Here is a 12,620-nt window from a genome sequence, read left to right as displayed (position 1 = left end):
CCAATGGACCTAGGAGTGATATCAACAGCTTCACTGAGTATTCAAAAGTTCAAATTTTGGCATTATTTTTTTCCAAGAAGAGTCAACGAGTAGCCTGAAATTCCATGCAATAAGCTCCTGTCTTAGAGCTGTCTCTATGAGCAGGCCTGGTGTTTGTGGAGGAGAGAGCATGTGGGTGTAAGTGCTCTCCGAGAGTGCCACTTCTCTCCCTGCCACCTTTGCCTTAAGAGCTCTACATTCCAACCCAGAGCCCATTTCGTAATTCAATTCCCCCAAGGTGTTGAAAGGGCCTGTCCATGGGCTGCCATGGCCTCTGCATTTATATATATATAATTCTACCTACTGCATGTCACTTGCCTGTCTGTACTCTCACTAGATTGTGGGGTCTACAAAGGAAGAAGTTATGTCTTGTTCACTGTTTATTCACAGCACCTACCACAATACCTGACACAAAGCATGCTGAAAATTATTACCTATATAATTAATAACACGAATTTATTAAATGCCATTATTAATTTAGTGAACAAATGATTAAGTTCAGGAAAAAATACCAAAGTTAAAAACATGAAGAACCAGACACATATACAATTTGCCTTGCTTCACTGGTGAGCACTTTAATACAGATTCCACCCCTCCTTCCCCAAGCGCGCGCGCGCGCGCGCGCGCACGCACACACACACACACACACACACACACACACACACACACACGCCTTTTGTGAGCAGCTGCCTACTGCTGCATGGAGCTAGCTCTGGAAAGGAGGAAAGGTGATAGGTCACAATAAATTATTTGTTAATTAGAATTACTGCAAGTGTTCTGGGACAGTGCTCATTATACCCAGATACTGAAACTATTTCTACAAAACAAGATGATAAACAGTGGGAACAGAAGAAGGGAGTTTCATACAATTCTTTTTTTTTCTCTAGGGCATAAATTGATTCTTTAATGTTTTATTTGCTGAGGTGCAAAATCGTTTTAACTATTTTTTGTGCATATGGAAATAGGGATATGTTCTTAGATGATGCACTGAAGTGTGCAACATCATCTTGGGATATTGCTGCCCAAAATGAATCTAATCATGAAGAAACATAAGACAAATCCAAATTGAGGAATTTCTGATTTAGAATAAAGGAGACTAAAGAGACATTACAACTAAATAAAATACATGACCCTAGATTTGGATCCTGGAGTAGTTTTGCCTTTCTCTCTCACTCTCTTTCTTTTCACCTGTCCAAACATCCATCCATGCTTCCATTACCTGTCTATCAAACTTCCATATATGTAAATAATATCTTTGGGACAATTTTCATAAGTTGAATAAAATGTGTAGATTAAATAATAGTCCTGTATCACAATTATTTTCTTAATTTTGATCATTGTAACACTGGTTCTTAGAAAGTACTGGGAAATCTGGATGAAGAGTATTCCGGAATTCTTTACACTGTTCTTGCAACTTTTATGTAAGTTTAAAGTTATTTCAAAATAAAAATATTATAAAAATAGGGATATAAATACAAATAATCAAATTGAGAGATATATGTTGTTATGGGCTGAATGCTTTTGTCTCCCTAAAATGCATATGTTGAAACCTAATCTCCAGTATGATGGTATTTCAATGTGGGGACTTTGGGAGGTGATTAAGTCATGAAGGTGGAGCTCTTATGAATGTGATTAGAGCCCTTAGAAAAGAGACCCCAGAGAGCTCCCTCACCCCTTCTGCTATGTGAGAGCACAGTAAGAAGAAAGTCGTCTTTAACCTGGAAGTGGGTCCTCACCAGACATGGAATCTCTGGGTACCTTGTTCTTAGACTTTTGGCCTCCAGGACTGTGAGACATAAATGTTTGTTGTTTAGACCACCTAGTCTATGGTATTTTTGTTATAGCAGCTCGAACAGGATGACATGTACGCTAAACAAAATAGTAATTGTACTACATCAGGTTAAATTGTAATCATGCTGAGCATTTGTTTAGAGACCTATGGGTGTTTGTTTCTCTCAGGTTTAGTTTCAAAGTGCAGTGTGGCGTATTGGATTTTGTGTTATTTCCAGTAACATAGTGTAAGGATGAAAGCTCACAAACATTTGGTGTTGCAATAATAGAAAAAGCCCCAGGGACACTCCAGCCAACACAAGTTCTAAGGGAGAGCTAAGCGGACTAGTGACTAGGGGCTGTAGGAAACAGGAAAGGAGGGATCCAGGGTAAACATGACTTCTAGGCTGACCATTGCCCCGTTGCTCTCTTGGCAGTATTATTTTTTTGTAGCACCGCGTGAAGGTAGGCCCATATTTCTTCTGTCTAATTATGAGCCTCAGAAAGCAAGGGTATCCAAAATGCTGTGTATTGAAACAAACAAACAAAAATCTCTGTTTTCATTAATTTAATGTTTACTGACAGGGTTGCAAACTGACTTTCATTAGCCCTAGACACTTTTTCCTTTGTGGAATTCTCCCATCATAATGATATCAATATTAAATTTAATTTTGATATAACTTTAAATATTTTACTTCTGTTTCAGGCAAAATTTAGTAGATTTTTGTAGGCCCCAAAGTTGTTTTCTTTTTCTTTTATGCAAAAAGTAAGACAATCTTTCACTCTAAAGCTTCATATTTTTTTCTTTTGATTTTAAAAGATATTGAAACGTTTTCATGGGCTTCTAAAATAATTTATTATAAAACTACTCTGTGTGCTGTACCTAACGTGTAAGTCAGCCTGATTTGAATTTGATTTTGAATTATTTAGGAAAGTGTAATATTTAAACTGATGTAAGCATTTGGTCACTAAAAATCAGATCTTGTTCTGTAACATATATTTATGAGTATAAGTCTGAATATTAGTTGAATTTTATAAAGCTATGTATCACTGTATATACTTATATATCCATTTATAATTTATATTATATTCCATTGGGAGCCACAGTTGAGGAATATTGTTTATTAACATTGGACCATGTAACCCATATATTTTTTTAGTCAGCATTCTATTGACAAATGCTCAGACAGCTATCAATTTTTTGTCTGTTTTAAGGACACCATGATAGACCTTAGACCCTCCTGAGATCCTGTTCTATGAGAAATAATATTGTTTTTAGCATGTGGTTTCTCTACTTGATTTTTTTCTTTTATTAGCATTAAAGTTTTTTTTAAACATAAGACATCTATGAAATAGTCATATGTTTCTATTAATTCTTTCTGAAGGTGATTGTTGATGAGATCATAGCTTACCTCCTATCAAGAACATAATGGTATCTCAGAGGGTTCTGCAAAATCAAATAGAAGAAAAAGTGCAACGTGGAGATGCCATATTAATTTTAAAAACTACGAATATTAGTGATCATGTAGAATGTTATTCAAATAGTCAGTGAAAATCATTTTCGAAGAAAGAATGTTGATGTCCTGGACTGGCCAAACATTAGTTCTTTTATTTGCGGCAACCTGTTTCTTAAAATTAAGACATTTTCGGGCCGGCCGAGTGGCGCATTGGTTAAGAGCTGGCTTGGGATGCCACAGGGCCCCGGTTCGGATCCCACATATGAGGGCCAGTGACACTGCCCTCTACAGCTAAGATGCTGAACAACAGCTCAACCTGGAGCTGGGCTGCAGTGAGTCGCCGGTGACAGCGTAGGCTGCAGCCCCTGCTGCGGTGGGCTGCCATGGGCTACCGTGTGTAGCCAGCAGCCAGCATGAGTGGCAAGCAGCCACAGTGAGTGGCTGTCCAGAAGCCGGTGACTGGTCTGCCTCGCCCAGGAAGAGTGCAATGATGGTGCCAACTTGGGCCAGTGAAGCAACGTCCTCCACAACCAGACTGAAGAACAAAAGGACAGCAACTTGTCTGTTCCCCTTCCACCAATTCCCCAATAAAAAAAATCTTAAAAAAAAAAAATTAAGACATTTTCCACAAAATCATCATATTGGAGTTTAAAGAGGGTCCAGCAGAGTTGTGGCTTTCGATGAAACTAGCCCTTTCCCCTTTCTGTTTCTCTGCTTCCATCATGCCATGCATTAGCACACAGCTTCAGTGCCGGTGCAGGAGGACTCTTTCCACTCCTTTCCATCCCAAATTTATCAAAGATTTAAGACTGATTTGAAATAGATCACGTTGTAGATACTGAGGAATCATGTAAAGGCTTTCAAAAGTGCTTACTTACTAGGCTTCTGACAACACGGAATGTTTAGGTGCTTGGGTGTTCAATGGTGAACAAAACAGTAAGAAAAAATCTGTCTTTATGAAACTTAGTATATTACAGGTGTTTAGTTTCATCTCTTGTGTCCTCTTACTTCTCAATTCCATAGCAATGGTTTCAATTATTTGATATAAGCAAATTCCAAAACACAGTCTGGGGATCTGGCTAACCTCCATTCTGCAGAGTTAAAGAAATCAGAGAAGCAGGAGAAATTTTCCGAGCTAATAATTAAATTTGAATTGGGAATGACTGTGAATGAAACAGCTTTAGGTGCATGTTGGCCACCCTCGCACTCTGACCCTGGTAACCTGGGAATTCCTTTCACTGTGAAAACTGGATTCAGTTGGCCTTTGGCATTGTGAGCTGCCCATGGCTTCCAGAAAAAGAAACCCTGATGCGATCATTTCAGTTCATCGCTGAACCCAAAGGACAATGCTTTCAGTGACAAAGGAAAATCTAAACCAGATTAATAACTCATCTCAAAAATCCCTCTTTTTTTAAGTGTGAAGCTCAATCACAAAGAGACCTCTGCCTGGACCTGCAGCAAAAGTGGGTGCAGAAGGCTGTGCTGCAAAAAAGACAGTTTTGAGGAGGTGAGTTGATTCTTCTCAACTAATACTCTTCATTTATCATGGAACTAATAAGGGAGATTCAGAAAATTGTGCTCAATTGCGTGATGAAATTGTACTAAACTTTTTTTTTTCCAGCTACTTAATAGGTTTCTTTCATGTATTTGCATCTTCAATGATAGGAAAAAAAAAAAAGAGCAGCAATAGCAATTTTAGTTTATTAATACCTGAAAATGTGGAGCACCGCAGTAAAACTAAAACAGTATTAATTTCTCTGAAAAAAGCACAAAAAATGTTCCTTTACTCTTTCTGAATTCATTGTTTGTTATTAATTGCTTTTAAAGACTTTAAAGCCTCTGGGGATTGTGGTTCCCAGGAAAACATTGGTGTGCTCAGGGGCCCCCAGGGCGAGTGGTCCTAGAGATCATGGTGACGCTGCAAGTCTCTTCGATTTAGCCTGCATGTCATGCCACATGATTTGTGCCTCATCCTATTTGTTAAGCAAGTCACTGATATCAACTTAGATTGAAAAGTAGAGGAATTAGATTCCACCTCTCAATGCCAGGAGTAGCAAAACATTCTCAGCCATCTTTAAGTTGCCACAGGAGGATTGAAAACCACTGCAGTAACCTAACGCCCTTCCCCCAACCCCCACACCATGTTATGGATAGACATACCAAAGTGTAGAGTTTTGACAGGGTATTAATTTTGAGTAAATGCAATGAACTCTAAAACTCCAAAGACAATGCTCAGGACTTTAGAAAAACTTTAAGTCAAAAACTTTGTTAGAGACCAGCCATATTGCTTTGGGCCTGTCTCTAATCAAAAGTACGTTTAGCTATGTGCTTCAACGTCCAGGAGACAGCCTTCCAATTCCTATCTACAATACTTCCTATAAGGGCTAGAAAAAAGAAAAACCCCAGTTTTCAAGTTGAATGGAAAATATTCACTGATCCCATTAAAAAGAGGGTGGATCCATGCAAATACTCTGTATTATGTGTTTTCTCTCATCTTTCATCATCACATTTTCATATTGCAAGCCTGGTTAGGGTATTACTGAGAAAGGAGAGCAACACTTCAAAACATCTGAAAAGGATTTAGATCATGAAAAAAGTGTTGGCACAGATTGACTTCTCCAAAGAAGCAGATTCTGAAGAAAAAGTCCTACAGATTTGCTGTACAACAACGGGCATATCATTAACACTACTATATGCTTGAGCATGGTTGAGGTGGTAAATTTTAGGTCATGTTTTTTGCCACTATTAAATAAAAACAGGAAGCGGATTCTGGGATGATTTTGGAGTTCAAGACGTTTTTTAAGTATCAAAAACCTATGCAAAAAAGGGGGAGGAAGCAGGTCTGTGCAGAAGTGAGCAGTCAAATGGCAGATGCAAGCCCTGTATAGACTTAGACAACCCAGCAGGGCCAGCCCCAGAGCAAATAGTGTTGTCCTGCCTAGAGCTCCAAAGGACCACCTCTCACTAAGGGATTGGGTGCATGCTGCCCCATGCAGGGTGTGACCTTGGTCAAGGCAGCTCTTTGCATTGAAACAGCAAGTTCATCCATGAAGGGGGATCTGGGCAGTGGAACTCCATGTCTACTGCCATCATTTGAGATGACAAAGGAGGAATACAATGGTTGCACTTTTGAAGATGTTGTCTGAGATCCCTGAAGGAATAATGTAAGACATATGATTTAGAATATTGAATTCTAAATTCAATAGAATTTAGAAAGTACCCCTGAAAATAGAATTCAAGGGTACTTAGTATTAATTTTAGCTAGAAAATACCTGCTCCTCCGTTTCTATAAACTCACTCACGCGCATATCCTTTTTTAATATGAAATACTTAAAAAGGTGAAGAATAAGATCACAGGGGTATGAGTAAGAAAGATGTAATATGTTTAAGTTTTTTAATTTCTATCATTGAATTTATTCATAATATTAGTTCTTATGGTTTTCTTCCAGGTTTTTTGCATTTTCTTTTTCTGTTATTTTGTGCTTTTGTGAAAACAGAGCTTCCAATCCAAAATATGCTAATGAGATACAATTTGAAGTTTTAAAATGTTACTAAAGGGTAAATATGTTGATTTACGTCTTAATATTTTTGTGTACTTTTGCGCTTTCCTATAGAACAATTTTTCTTTCACGTTTTCAACCAGAATATTTTGAGGCTTTCTAAGATTTCACTTGCTCTCAGCATGAACTTAGACAAATTAAGCATTCTCTCTAAACCTCATTTGTCTCATCTGTAAAATGGACATATGATGGCATGTACTTCATAGGATCACTGTGAGCATTAAATGACATAACGTATGTAGATGGTTCATAGCAGTGGCTTCAGTCTCCAAAAATTTTCCAAATCTGTCACAAGGTGGCCCCAAATCCGTATCCTTCATGACATTGCAGTCACAGGAAATGAATCAAATAGCTAGATAATGCAGCAAAAATCCATGGTAATAATAATTCAATGTGTAGGTGGTCCACTTACTAATCAGTTGATTGTCCATTTGGCTCAAAGAAGAGAGAAAAGTAAGCCTCATGATTTGAAATGGGCAAGAAGGCTGTTAAATGTGTCTAGACATTTTTCTTCAAGGCTAGTTTCAATAAAAGTGGTAAATAAGTCATCCTATTGACGTTGAACACTTCAAGTAGTACATGGCCTAGCATGCTTGACTGGGGAAAACCTCTAATCTTTACCATTTTCCTCTTTTACAAATTGGTTATTTGGCAATTATTTAGTTTTTGGCTTTACCTGAGTACTTGTCAAACAGCTTTATAACCCTTTCCTCTTTATCCTCTCCTACCTGAAACACAGAGAAAAACGATAGATTATAAATCCTGTAAGATCTTGTCAGGAAAGCCTCTGATTAAAGGTTTTATAAGATCATGACTAATTCATTACTTCTTCCTCTTATCTCGGAATCCTTGAAGTCTTAAGATGGAGCCTCAAAAATTTCCTTCCCAGACAGTGAAAAATTCTTTTCAGGATAGGTAGTGTGTTGCTAGGGGCAACTCATTGCAGCAAACAGATAATATATGAATAAATGGTAAAAGAATTAATACAGTGGGACTCAGCATATAATAACTACTGTCTGTAGTATAGTAGTTAAGAGTCTTAGCACTAGAGTCAGAAGTTTGATATTGTAGTTTATCTTAATAGTAATATAGCTTGGCTAAGTCACTTCTAGGTAGTCAGACCTCATGAAGGTTTTTGTGAGAATTAAATAAAATTGAATGTGAATGTAAAGTGCTGAACGTTTTACCTGGAACATGATAAGGACATAATAGTCACTCACAATATCATGAGATAATGGAAAAAATTAACTTAATCTCCAGTGGAAAGATCCAAACATATCCCTTCTGATATTTCTGAACTGCTTCTGAATTAATCTTCAAAATCCAGCTCTACATGGTGTGATAACTTCCATGGTTGTTTGTTTGTTTGTTTTTGAGGAGCAAGTGTTGGTCAGAAGAGCAGTTAGCCCAATATTGCTTTGAAGAGTGCAGTCTAGAATTTAGTATGATAGTCTGAGTATATATTTTCTTCAAAAAATAAAGAAAATTATATTTTTGGGCAAGTTCATAGACTTTTCAAAGTAAATTAGAGAGACTTGATTTGATTGCACACACTCTACCACATATTTGATTTTTATCTTAGGAAAAGCAGCAGAAATAAGATGGAACTGTTGAATCTAGTAACCTACAGAAGTATTTCCTGTGCCTGTCTTGTAAGTAAGAAGGTAAAATTATATAGTCTAATTGTAGTATAGATAAATCACAATTCATAATCAAATGTGACTTGCCTTATGCCCAGAATTTCCAGCATACTGTTTTTACATGAATTGTTAAAATTGTATTGTCAGTTGATTTATGGCAAGGGCTTTTGCAATAAGCCATCAAGACCAAGACCTTAGACAACATTTATAACACTAGACATAAGACCTCTGTTTGATATGCTCCCTACATTTTAAAGAAAGCCATTCAGTGCTTATTTTCCAAGATAAATGTGTTATTAAGACACAGCCATTTTCAAGAATGTAGTTGTAAGCCTAAAACATTTCAAGATGGATTCAAATGCAATATTTATACTGGATCTTTCAAAACTTACCCCAAACTAAATTACACTTTTAATGACTAAAAATTGGAACAAAATTAATATAAATGGTTACTTATACATCCAAAATGTTGACTATGTGTTATTGTATTATGTAAAAATTGGTACCTGTGAAAGAAACATTTACCAAAGATATAAAATATAAAGCATAATGAAAAGTATAATAAAAATGAACACTCATGAATACACACTGTGAACGTCAGAACTAGAACTTTATCACTATTGTTACATCAGTCTATGCGCTCTTCCACTCTTCTGTCCCTCTACTTCCAGAGTTAATTATAATCCTGAAGTTTGATTCCTTCTTACAGTTGAAGTGTAGCTATTTTCTAAAACTAGGCTAGACATTATTTTTTTTTATAGCATTATTTAGTTTGTGTAAAACTACACCAATATTTTGGCAGTTATAAATTTGATATAAACACTGGAAGCATGATTATCAGATTTTATACTTTCTGCTCAGAGTTTCAGTTGGAATTGTGGTTTTAATTGAGTACTTACAAGTACTTCCTTGACAACCACTTGCTTTGCACTGACTCAATCAGGCAAACTCCATCCTCACCTCAGTGCTGCAGATAAAATACGTAATTGATCTGCTTATAGTGCTTGATCCTAAGATAAATGAATGAACCAAAGCTTTTGTCAAAGAACTTTAAAGAGATTTGCAGAACAAAAGACATCTCTGTAAGATAATATGTGGGGGTTATGGTTTATTTCAGACTACCTCTTAACAATACCCTAAAAACACACAAACAGGAGCCTAGAGTGTACACACACACACACACACAAACACACACACACACGCACACACCCATACCAAAAGTAAAACTGCAGAAATGAGCTTCGCAGCTACATACAATCTTTTGCTCCCATACCCTTGTCCTCACTCCCAACCTATAGTTTCATACACAGAGCTTTAGTATAGGATAGACTTATGCGTTTGTTCTAACAGTGTACTCTTAAATGACATTCTTAGCTTTCAAGCCGTGTCCTCTGGATTTATGTATTGTTTTATCTAAAGAAATGCATCCTTGTAACATTAGAAGGCAACATAGTATTGACTTGGTCAGGATGAAGTTCAGAAAGAGATGTAAAGAACTAACAGTCCATTGGTGTTTTAAGTGATTTTATTTCCCTCACTTAGAAGTAGTTTACTCTCCCTGGATCAGAGTTAAATTATTATGTAAAAGCAGGAAAGATCGTTCTTTATTCTTTTGTAGTTAAAAAGTATTTCCAACCTCATCAAGCTAAGACAACTAATAGAAGTTCTTTAGATTATAAACATAAAAAGTGTGGCAGAATTAGACCCATTCCTGATTTAAGTATCAAAGAGGCTCTCAGCACTATAAACTCTGTTTCTGAGCCTGGGAGACAGATAAGTGCCTGCTGGCTCCAAGACAGATGGAGAAACTGCCTGAAGAGGATAGGAGATTTCTCAACATAATGAGTAGAATTATGGAAAAGTATCAAAGGATTCTGACTCACAGTCCAGCGTTTTCTAAAGGGAGACCATACTTAGATGTTTAAATTCATAGCCAAATATCTCCAAACACAACTAACCACAGGGACTGTGAGGAAATCGGCATTTAGTAAAAATGTATAAGAAGTGTGACCTTTTGAGCAAGTGCTAAACATATCCTGGAATTATGGTGGTGTCTTAATTTTTTTTACTGTAACATAAAACTAAGCAAAGTGAGGGGCAGAGCACTGGGAACTGCACTGTCACCATCTGGAGACTAAACAAAGATGAGTGTTTTAGGGTAATTGACTATTTCCAAAAAGAGAAGACAACAGGACCAAAAGAAATATAAACCAAAGAGCTTAAAAGTCGGCACCTGGCTAATGGAAAGATAAATGATTTTACAATCTATAGAACACCCAGAAATAAATGTGTTTCTGTACACAAAATATATTTGCCCACCTCCCCCTTACTTTTTAAAGAATTGCCATAATTTTCACTGTCCTAGAATCAGAACATAAGAAGGCCTTAAGTGCTGGTAGTTCATTTACAAAAGGATCCAGGACCTCAGAGTGAGGGAGTGGAGAAGTAGAACAGGGAAAGTTCGGAGCCAGTATAGGTTAAGTGTCCCCCCCGGAGCTGCTACTATGGGCAGCAGGGTCTCTATTCCCCTGGAACTTCTAGGAGACACCCAGAGTGACTCCTAGAATTGTCTGCCTTAAGGCCTGGAGTCTGGAGTGTGTAGCTCTCGCTTCTCCTCACTCCGTAGTTGAGGGTTGTCCCTGGGGGCACTAACTTCCACCCACTTCTTATAGCTGTTCTTGCACACCAGTCAGGCAGACGCCCATTACCTCAGGGAAAGCTCTGAAAGAACGCAGGAAGATTTCTGCTCTTGAGGTGGGCAGCTAACCCATACAAGGTGAATGTGAGATTGTCTGGAACTCTCTTCCCCACAGTTGTGACTGAAATCAGAGGTAAGCATGGGGTATGTGATTTGGAGAACAATAAATGAATGTCAGAGGCTACCCCCTGCACTACTCAGATTCCGCAGAGCTCCGTATGAGCTCACTTGGTCACTAAGTCTTATTGGAACAAGCTACACACTCCTCACTACTGCAGCTCGTCCTAGGCCAACGTTGGTATTTGCCATCTCCCTCTCACATCCATTCTAGATTTTCATTATCCTTGGTTAGAAATTGAGCTGATGTCATTTGCTTACCTGGTGGCATAACCTAGACCTTCATCCCTGAGGGGTTTGAGTTTTTGGTTGTCTTGCCTTTATTTGGCCACAGTTTTTTAAATCGCCCATTTTCAATTTTCCCATGGCATAGAAACACCACAAGTCCCAATATGTATCAGCAATCCTAAATCCTCACGATAATCAGGGTCAATTATATCAACCAGTAGAGTTAAGTCCTTTATTTATCTACTGGTCTACGAGCATGAGGAGTCCCAAATGACCAGGAGGCAGTTGAGGTTTTAGGTTCAGGGGAACTCTTCAGTGGGCACTGGTACCAATGTTCTTCTCCTTGGACCAGAACCTTTGAGATATCAGAACTTAGCATTGTAAATTCTGGAAGCACAAAATCTGCAAATAGGTTGTTGGGCATGGTGGTTAGAGAGCTGAGTACTACTCTACCTGGTATTCCTCAGCTCCACGTACGAGTATGTATTCTAGCACCAAATAATGACCACTGTTTGAATATATATATCACATCCTGGAGAATAGTGCCCCAACTTTTGAGTGTCATCCCTGTGCTGGTGCATTCCAGCTGAAAAGTAATGTTAGTGCTCACCAAACTCTGTCTACAATGTCACGGAGGAGAATCTCATGGTTTAAGTCAGAGCAAAACTACTAGGAATCTACTCCACTCACCCATCTCCTTAAAACCCTAATACTCCCTTTCCGTAAATCTCTCCTCTCTGTCAATCCCAAAAAAATTATAAAAACACTTTAGTCCTGGCTGTCTTAACTTTCTTCTCAATTCTTGTATCCATCTCCTTCTTCAGTCTTTAAGTTTCAATTGACTTTTCTTAGATGAGTTCACTGTTCTTTCTAATGAACATGAATCTAGGTTTTAGTTTTAGCTCCTAAACCTCCCAGCATTTCCTCCTCCAAGCAACATAACAAAGACCTTGGAACATGCTAGCTCCATCCTTAGATGAAGGAGGAAAAAAGGAACATGGAGAATACCAACTCATAAGTGTGCTAGTCTTCTCATACCTATTTGCATTGAACAAACTCCAAACTCTCAAGTATACAATGAATTCTTATATAGTTTCTCCCTCCCTCCCTC

At 37.8% G+C, this 12,620-nt stretch overlaps 1 long non-coding RNA gene across 6 annotated transcripts in view; it reads left to right on the top strand.

Moving 5' to 3' along the window:
- The window catches only part of LOC109371837 (uncharacterized), a 37,546-nt gene that overhangs the window by 22,385 nt on the left and 2,541 nt on the right, over window positions 1–12,620 (top strand). For 4 of the 6 annotated variants that reach the window (XR_002121942.1, XR_002121941.1, XR_002121939.1 and 1 more), the window contains 3 exons: window positions 4,683–4,773; window positions 8,409–8,478; window positions 11,156–11,297. This is a non-coding gene — a long non-coding RNA (uncharacterized LOC109371837). Of the gene's footprint in view, window positions 1–2,188; window positions 2,275–4,478; window positions 4,774–8,408; window positions 8,479–11,155; window positions 11,298–12,620 lie in introns of those variants that run through there. The other 2 variants (XR_002121940.1, XR_002121937.1) reach the window with 2 other exon arrangements.

The sequence above is a fragment of the Hipposideros armiger genome, unplaced genomic scaffold (genome assembly GCF_001890085.2).
Source record: "Hipposideros armiger isolate ML-2016 unplaced genomic scaffold, ASM189008v1 scaffold_594, whole genome shotgun sequence".
Taxonomy (NCBI): domain Eukaryota; kingdom Metazoa; phylum Chordata; class Mammalia; order Chiroptera; family Hipposideridae; genus Hipposideros; species Hipposideros armiger.
This window is presented reverse-complemented; position numbering and strand designations above follow the sequence as displayed.